Genomic DNA, 9,900 nt, shown 5'->3' with positions numbered 1-9,900 from the left:
CAATCCTAGACTGATGCGCACCCCTAATGATTACTTTGTCGCCTTGAGTAGAAGTTGCTGATATAGCTAGTATAAGTACCTAGAGGGGGGTGAATAGGTATATAAAGGATTTTTCTCTCTAATTGCACAATACTAGACAGTTGATAGATTTGAGACAAACAATAATCAAAGTAAGACTGAGAGAAGAGAAAATTGAACACGCGGTTTATAGTGGTTCGGCTTATGTCAAGCCTACGTCCACTTTTCTGCACTGACAGCCTATTGGCTGGATTTCACTATGAACAAAGAGATGTTACAATGTTGTTCTTCCTTGATTTCTCGGTGTAGATGATCTACCACACTCGATCAAGGTATCTCTAAGTATAGACACTCTTTGTGTATACAATTTCGCTCAAAATGTATCGACTAATAATCAAGGTGCTTTAGACTCTGGAATTTCTCTATCGATCATGCACTAAAGCAACTAGAATGTCTTCCTTTTATACTCCTTTATGCCATCATACCCGTTGGCACTTACCAAAGGAATTCCTCCAATCTACCCGTTGGACGGAATCAATCAAGAAGATCATTCGAGCTATTAAAGGAACCTGACGATAGCCCATCAATCATGTTCGCCCATACAATCAAGATCTTGGTTTCCAAGAATAGAACCTTCCAAGAATATTTCGTCGACCATCGGATTTTCAAACGATCTTGATTACGAATAAAAGAATCCATTATATTTATCCAGCCAAGAGATCTTCTCCAGAGGATAGGACTAAATCCTTAACCAAATACTTCGGCTCTGGATTGACTTCGTCACTGGATTAGAAAAACTGTCAATGAGAATAGTCTTGAGTCTTGAGTCTGGTGATCTGAAAGTCTTCGACTCTAAATAGAAGGTCCGTACTTATCCGTACTAGACGATAGAAACGTTTTGTCGGCTTCAAAATATTCTGGAAAGATTTCTCCAACAATCTCCCCATTTTTTATGATGACAAAACTTTCCTCAGATTTAAACAACTTTGACCCGCAAAACATTACTCAAGCAATATGGCTATCTCATAAAGATTAATAAATCAACTAGACTCGCATCCACAGAAAATTGGTTAGTCTTTCATGAGTAAGACCATACAACGACACTTGATATAAATGCAAACAGTCAAACATCAAAATCCACACAAGTCGGTCAAATTCAAGTTCACACCCAAGTCATACTCAATTATTCAAACACGTCAAAGTTTAAAGAGTTTAAAGAGTTTAAATTGCAATTCTCCCCCTTTTTGTCATCATTAAAAAGGTGAGAAAGAGTCACTTCTGCTTGGGAATGCGCACAATCTGGAAATCTCCCATCGATTGGACGATGCCTTCCAGCCTCTTCAAGTCTTCCCGAAGATGAGCCAGGGTAACAGAAGATGCTTTTCCAGCATTCTTCATGACTTGAAGTTCACATTCCAGAGCATAGATTTGACCCTGCATTTCCAGAAGAACATCAAGTATACGACGAAAATCTGTTGTATTGTTCGTCTATGTGCTTGCATTTGCTTTTTTGGATGGAGTGAAGTCAGACGATGGAACTTCAGTGTAATCGAGCAGATTTGGTGTTGACGTATCATGTCCTTCCTCAGCCATTTGAGAAGCCTGAAAGTCTTCTGGATTTGCTGGTGAGCGACTAACAACTTCGTTGTTGATAGCATGTGGTGTAGTCCTTCCTTGCTCGCCATCTCCCCCTGTCTCTAGGACCTCAATTGGGGAAGAGTGATGGTCATGCTCTTCGACGTCTTGATTCCCTTCTTGCGGCTTCATCTCGCAGACTTTTCTTTTATTGCTTCTCCTTCTTCTTCAGCTTCTTTCTCTTCGTCTTCTTTCTCTTTCTCTTGTTTCTCCTCTCGCTTCTCTCGTTCTTTGCTTGTCCCTCTTCTTCTCTCTGTTCTTTTCTTCGCTTCTTTCCTTTCTTTTGTTGTTCATTGATTCGGTACGTAACGTCCGGGTCCTTTTCAAAGCGAGATAGTGAGATCTTCCTCCTCATCTTCATCCTCCAAGATAAGAGTTCTTTTCTTTTTGGATGGAGCACCCATGGGCTCCTTCCCTTTTCTCTTTGATGCGAAGATGCTTTGAGTCTTCACTTTGAACTTCTCCATTGCCTTATTAAGCTCTTTCGGACGCATTTTTGTCAAGATTTTCAAACCCACCACCATTTTGTCGCATGGTCGAACACAAAGAGTATGTGGAGGTTCAATGTTCAAGTGTCTCGAAGATCTTGGTCACAAGACCCGGATAAGGCAATTGGCCCTGTCCTTCACCATTGCTCTGTACATGTGAAAGAGAATGGTGTGAGGGAGAGAGAACTTTTTCCCTGAATTGATTGCATACATCAATTTCGCCTCGGAGTTAGACACGTAAGTCTTTGATGTAGACTTTGGCCTGATACAATTGATCACAATTTTATGAAGCAAGATGTTGATGGCATGCATTCTCGAATAGGTAACTCTTCCTTCTGTACTCTTGTCTTTGACAAGTTCCAGTGTGGTACGAGCGATTGAAACCTTGATGGGTTTATATCGTCCTCTTTCAACTCCAATTATGTCTGCCAACATGTCCACATCTACCTCATAGACTTGGTCTCGAACACTGAAGGATATTCTATTCGCATCTAAAAGCTAAGATTCGAATAGAAGTATGCTGTTAATTGCGCATAACCGTCTGTGGTATCGGAGCAGAATTGCTCATTGAAGCAGATTTAACTTCTCCCTTAGGTTCACATTAATGGCATCCAAGAAATCGAAATCAACACTCCTAGGGTTTATCACCCCTCGTTTCAACAGTCTAAAGAACATATTCTCATGTTCCTTCGATTTAAACAAGTCCATCCTTTTTCCCTTCACCTTCGCAGCAACTCCCATTCTAGGTTGAAATTCTCTGAACATTTTATCATCATCGTTCCCATCAGTTGGATTCAGTCCCGATACACGAGGGTCACTTGGAATATTCGCAAGTGCTTCCTCAGCCTTTCCTTTGGGAGCAATTCCCAAATCCTCCATTCGTCGCAAAAATATATACTCATTCCCATAATTCTTATCTTTAAGGAAATCATCTATATAGTTCAATGGAGTCCCAATGCTCTTCAAAGGCACGATAGAGCTTGTAAATAAAAGAGGGTTTTTAGACTCTTACAGGGTCTGCGTCCTCGATTATTTCTTCCTCCGGTTGATGACTCACCTTGTGGGGTAGATGATGAAGAGTGACGTGGTGAGAGTGAATCGGGCTCTGTTGCTGGCTCGGTAAATCTTCCTCTTCGATGAGATCGAAATGGGTAGGCCCCTCCCTCATTCTCTGTGGTCCCCTGTTCGCGATTCTTGAAGACTTTCTCGAGGAAGACATCCTTTCTTGTCGTTGAAAGATTCCTTTACTCGCTTTCCCAAGAAAAGATGACAACTTTCTTGAAGATAAACACGAAGTAGAGACAGGATTGGGAGGAGAATGCCTTTTTAGGGTTTTGAAGTTTAAACAAGGAAAACTGTATATATATAAAACTCAATTTAAAAGGAAAAAACCAATCGGCACAAAAGAAAATGAACAGACGCCTCTTTTAAAATCAATAACTGCCAAATAGAAGTTAATCCCTTTTAAAAGACAAGATTCAGTTTTTCACGGAAATTATAAATTAACCGAACTAATGATCGTACCTTTTCGAGATTGAATATAATAACAACTTACGCCTACAGCCATGAATGTCCGAGTCGAGGGTTGGAGAGTCTCTAGACTTTAACTTCCTCAAGCTTCAAAATGTTGAGTTTGGAACGGATAAAATCGAATTGATTTTTCTCCAAAGGCTTTGTGAATATATCCGCTAGTTGATTTTTTGAATCAACAAATTGAATTGAGATTTCTCCATTTTGAACATGATCTCTAATAAAATGATGTCGAATTTCTATATGCTTTGCTCTTGAGTGAAGAATTGGATTTTTAGTGAGATTGATTGCGCTGGTGTTGTCACATCTAATTTCTGTGCATGAGTCTTCAATTCCAAAGTCTTGTAGCTGTTGTTTGATCCATAGAATTTGCGAACAGCAACTTCCAAGAGCTACATACTCTGCTTATGTTGTTGAGAGAGCCACAGTGCTTTGTTTCCTTGAAAACCAAGACACTGTCATGCTTCCAAGCAACTGGCAAGTTCCCGAAGTGCTTTTTCTATCAACTCTGCAACCGGCCAGATCTCAACGTCTCGAATATCCCGGAAGATTAAAGTCTCCCTTCTTAGGATACCAAAGACCGATGCTTGAAGATGAAGCTACGTATTTAATAATACGTTTCGCAAAGACCGAGATGGGATTCTCTAGGATCCGATTGAAACCTAGCACGATGCAAACACTCAACAAAATGTCGTGTCTAGAAGCAGCAAGATAAAGAAGTGAACCAATGATGCTCCTGTACAGCTTTTGATCAACTTTCTTCCCTTCTTCATCTTTGTCTATCTTCAAAGAACTTGACATCGGTATGTCGGTCTTTTGCACTTTTCCAGTCCAAACCTTTTGACAAGATCATTAGCATATTTTTCTTGATAAATAAAAGTTCCTTCCTTCAATTGTTTTACTTGAAGACCAAGAAAGAATGTTAACTCTCCCATCATACTCATTTCAAACTCGTCCTGCATAGATTTAGAAAATTTCTTGCACAGACTTTCGTTAAAGGATCCAAAATAATATCATCCACATATATTTGAACTAGTAAAAAAATTTTGTTTTCCTTTTTGATAAATAAAGTAGTATTTACTTTACCTTTGACAAAACCATTATGTATTAAGAACTTACTTAGTCTGTCGTACCAAGCTCGAGGTGTTTGCTTTAAACCATACAAGGCATTTTTCAGTCTGAAGACTGAGTCTGGCTTCTTTGGGTCTTCAAACCCTGGTGGTTGTTCCACATAAACTTCCTCATGGATAAATCCATGTAGGAAGGCGCTTTTGACGTCCATTTGGAATAACCTGAAATTTTTATAACAAGCAAACGCAAGTAATAGTCGAATAGCTTCTAACCTTGCTACTGGTGCGTAAGTCTCATCATAGTCTATTCCTTCTTCTTGCGTATATCCCTTGGCCACGAGTCTTGCTTTGTTTCGTACGACTCTTCCTTTCTCATTCATCTTGTTCCCCGAACACCCATTTAGCTCCAATAACAGTTTTACCTTTTGGTTTAGATGTCAATTCCCGGACATCATTAATGTTGAACTGCTCGAGCTCTTCTTGCATAGCTTCAATCCAGCTTTCATCGATAAAGCTTCTTCTATGCTCTTTGGTTCAATTTCGAAACGAGAGCCACAAAGACTAGACTCTTCACGCCTTTTTGGATCTGGTGCGAATTCCTTCATTAATTTCGCGATAATGAGATCTTTGGGATGACTGGACTTATGCTTCTAGTTACTGGTTGACTTGTCTGGTTGATGATCTCTTTCTTTATTTGAATCTTCACGAACAGCTTGATACTGGTCTTCCAGAGTCTGAGATGCTTCTTGAGTTGTAAGCTTTGGAGGGTCTGGAGTAGATTCAGACTCTTCATGATGAGTCTAACCGGATTCATCTTGCGTTGAGTCTTGAAATTTGACATTCATTGACTCCTCCACGTAGCTCTTCTTGTTATAGACTATGTAGGCTTTGCTTGATGTAGAATATCCAAGGAAGATGCATTCATCTGATCTTTCTTCAAACTTACCAACTCGATCTTTTGCATTTTTTAATATAAAGCATTTGCAACCGAATACATGAAAGTATGAAACAATAGGCTTCTTATCTTTGAATAACTCATAAGGGGTTTTCTCTAGAATAGGTCTTAAGAAGACTCTATTGATGATATAGCATGCTGTTGAAATAGCTTCAGCCCAAAATCGTGAAGAAATCTTACTTTCAATTAAAAGAGTTCTAGCCATTTCTTGAAGAGATCTATTCTTTCTTTCCACAACTCCATTTTGCTGAGGAGTATATGGAGAGGAGAACACATGCTTAAAGCCGTATTCATCACAAAATTTTGTAAAATCTTGATTTTCAAATTCACCTCCATGATCTGTTCTTATACTTGAGATAACACATCCTTTTTCATTTTGAACCTTTTTAGCAAATTTTTCAAAATACGAAGGTTTCGGACTTACTTGCAAGGAAATATACCCAAGTAAAACGGAGTAATCGTCCACAATTACTAGGCAATATTTCTTACCTCCAATGCTCGGGTTCTGGTTGGTCCGAAGATATCCATATGCAGCAACTGTAGTACATGATTAGTAGAGACGTGATTTATTTGCTTAAATGAATTTCTTACCTGCTTTCCCAAAATACTTGGAGTGCATGGATCAGTCTTTTGGTATGGTAATTTGGGTAGACCTTGAACAAGCTGCTTTGTTGAGATTTTGGCTAATTGCTTCATGTTGACATGACCAAGCTTTTTGTGCCATAAGCTTGCTTCGTCTTGAATTGAGATAAGGCATTGCGATTCATTTGGTTTCACATCCGTAAGATAGATATTTCCATGTCTTCGACCCATGAAAGACTCGAGTAGAGTCTTTACCGATTCCGAACATGTTCCTTCTTGAAAGAAGATCTTAAACCAAGATCACACAATTGACTAATGCTGAGAAGATTGTAATTGAGTCATTCCACTAGGGAAACATTACTTATTGTAAGATTTCCAATTTTCACAGCTTCAAATCCCACAATACTTCCTTTGCTGTTTCCTCCAAATGAAACTTTTCCACCATTTACTTGAACAAGCTTTATGAAGCAATTTGAGTCTCCTGTCATGTGTCTTGAGCAACCACTGTCAAGATACCACTTTACCTTTTTCTTGACGGAGACCTGCATTTAAAATAGAGTCTCAAGCTTTCTTTGGTACCCAAACTTTCTTGGGTCATTTGGTGTTAATAAGATAAACAAAAGATTAGCCCATACTTTCTTAACAGGTTTCCAAACCATAGGACACTCTTTTTCAAAGTGATCCTGGATGTTGCACTTTGAACACCCGAGGGCATTTCGACCTACGTACTTTACAAAAACTTTATTGAAATGATTTTTGTAAGCCTCTCTCGAGGGTATTTCCTTAATTCTTTCTTTTACTTTAGGAAAATCAATCAAGGGAATTGTTTCTATGTCATACCTAGACCGGACTTATTGAAGTAAGGTGTTTGAGCTGAAAGAATTTTTCAAGTTTTTCGGACCCTATTGAAAATTTCTTTGAAATATTTGATAAGTTAGTTTTTAAAAGGGCATTTTCTTTCAAAAGATTATCTTCATTTTCTTTAAGAGTGGAAACAGTCAAGTCTAGACTTTTAACTCTTTCTTCTAAAACGTTTTCCTTTTGTTTTAGAGCTGAGTTTTCCTTTTAAGTTCGGAAATTCTTTTGAGAGAAGTCTTAAGACTCAAATTACTTGCCTCGAATTCACTGTCTGAGTCTGATCCAGAATCTGAGTCCGAGTCCGATTGTGCCATCGGACATAGGTTGGCATATTCATTATCACTTTCTTCACACTCGTATCACTCCCGTGTTTTGGCTTTGAGAGCTTTTCGAAACTTTTCAGCTTTTCCTCTCTTCTTCTTCGAAGAGGATTAGTTGGTCCGATGTGTCCCTTTTCTTACATTCAAAGCGTACTACATCTTTGTTTGGTTCCTCATCATCACCAGACTTGGTTTGCTGTCTTTGAAAACTTTGTTTCTTTGAGTTGAACCTTCTTCCTTTTCTATTCAGTTTTCTGAATCTTCTTATCATGAGAGCAAGCTCCTCGTCGTCCATATCATCTTCGAGAATCGTATCATCATAATCATCATTTGATTTTAATGCAATGGATTTCTTACCTTTTGGATCTTCATCTTCATTGATTGGTTCCACTTCATAAGACTGAAGAGTTCCAATCATCTCATCGACAGATAGTGGCATAATTCTTTGCGTCTCTCTTATTGAAGTCTTTATATGATTCCAATCCTTGGAGAGTCCACGCAGTAGCTTGTTTACCTTCATGGGATCAGAAATTGTTTGTCCTTGATTCTCAAGACCATTGACAATATCTCGTAAAACGGCTAAACATGTCGGCTTATAGATTCTCCCGGTTTCATTTTGAAGGCTTCATATTGACCGAGGAGAATGTTAATTCTGGTTTCCTTCACTCGATCTATTCCTTCATAGGTGATATGTAATCTGTCCCAAACTTATTTTGCTGTAACACAAGAAGATATTCTGTTATATTCAGTTGGTGACAAAGCACAATATAAAGAGTAAATTGCTTTTGCATCAAGTGCTTGTCTCTTAATTATCTCTTCCTGAGTCATTCCGTTGGTTTCAACAGTTTCTTTCCCTCTTTCAGAGACTGATGCAGCTGTAGGAGTAATTCATTTTTCTACAACGTCCCATTCCGTGAGAGGATCCTTTGATCGTAGGAAAGCTTTCATCTTGTTCTTCCGATGTTGTAATCATTTCCATCAAAGTAGGGTGGTATGATATTGCTTTGCCCTTCCATCAGCCCTGGTGCTAGCATACTAGCCATGGATCTTTTTCCCTGAAGTAAAACACTTCAAATAAAGTGAGTACACAGGCTCTGATACCAATTGATATAGCTAGTATAAGTACCTAGAGGGGGGTGAATAGGTATATAAAGGATTTTTCTCTCTAATTGCACAATACTAGACAGTTGATAGATTTGAGACAAACAATAATCAAAGTAAGACTGAGAGAAGAGAAAATTGAACACGCGGTTTTATAATGGTTCGGCTTATGTCAAGCATACGTCCACTCTTCTGCACTGACAGCCTATTGGCTGGATTTCAGTATGAACAAACAGATGTTACAGCGTTGTTCTTCCTTGATTTCTCGGTGTAGATGATCTACCACACTCGATCAAGGTATCTCTAAGTATAGACACTCTTTGTGTATACAATTTCGCTCAAAATGTATCGACTAATAATCAAGGTGCTTCAGACTCTGGAATTTATCTATCGATCATGCACTAAAGCAACTAGAATGTCTTCCTTTTATACTCCTTTATGCCATCATACCCGTTGGCACTTACCAAAGGAATTCCTCCAATCTACCCGTTGGACGGAATCAATCAAGAAGATCATTCGAGCTATTAAAGGAACCCGACGATAGCCCATCAATCCTATTCGCCCATACAATCGGGATCTTGGTTTCCAAGAATAGAACCTTCCAAGAATATTTCCGACCATCGGATCTTCAAACGATCTTGATTACGAATAAAAGAATCCATTATATTTATCCAGCCAAGAGATCTTCTCCAGAGGATAGGACTAAATCCTTAACCAAATACTTCGGCTCTGGATTGACTTTGTCACTAGATTAGAAAAACTGTCAATGAGAATAGTCTTGAGTCTTGAGTCTTGTGTCTTGAGTCTGGTGATCTGAAAGTCTTCATACTCTAAACAGAAGGTCTGTACTTATCCAGACTAGATTGATAGAAACGATTTGTCAGCTTCAAAATATTCTGGAAAGATTTCTCCAACAGTTGCACTGAAAGGACCAAATGTTTTGGTCGCCATTCTTCAGCCACTTAATCCTATACCACATTCTCATATCAACTCTCTTGCCTCGATAGAGCTTGAATTTGCTGCTTCAACATCTTTACCTCGTGATACTGATACCTGATTATGACCAGCATGAGTAAGAATAGCGAGCCAGCCCTATAACTTGTCAATTCTAAAACGTTGACGTTTGAATTTATTTTTGCTAGGATTTGTCAAATTCGGGGCTGCTTCATTCAGTTTTAAGGCTGAGGCATTGTGTCTAATTTGCTCATTTTCCGAACTCTCCTTCGCCACACCAGTACATTATAGGGCTTTGCCCCAAAAGGCTTCAAATTGAAATAATTATCTTTGTTGCAGGTTCACATTACTGAAGGAGAGAAGAATTGGGTTGCAGCCCAATCCAAAGG

This window comes from Eucalyptus grandis, chromosome 7, assembly GCF_016545825.1.
Source record: "Eucalyptus grandis isolate ANBG69807.140 chromosome 7, ASM1654582v1, whole genome shotgun sequence".
Classification (NCBI taxonomy): domain Eukaryota; kingdom Viridiplantae; phylum Streptophyta; class Magnoliopsida; order Myrtales; family Myrtaceae; genus Eucalyptus; species Eucalyptus grandis.
This window is presented reverse-complemented; position numbering follows the sequence as displayed.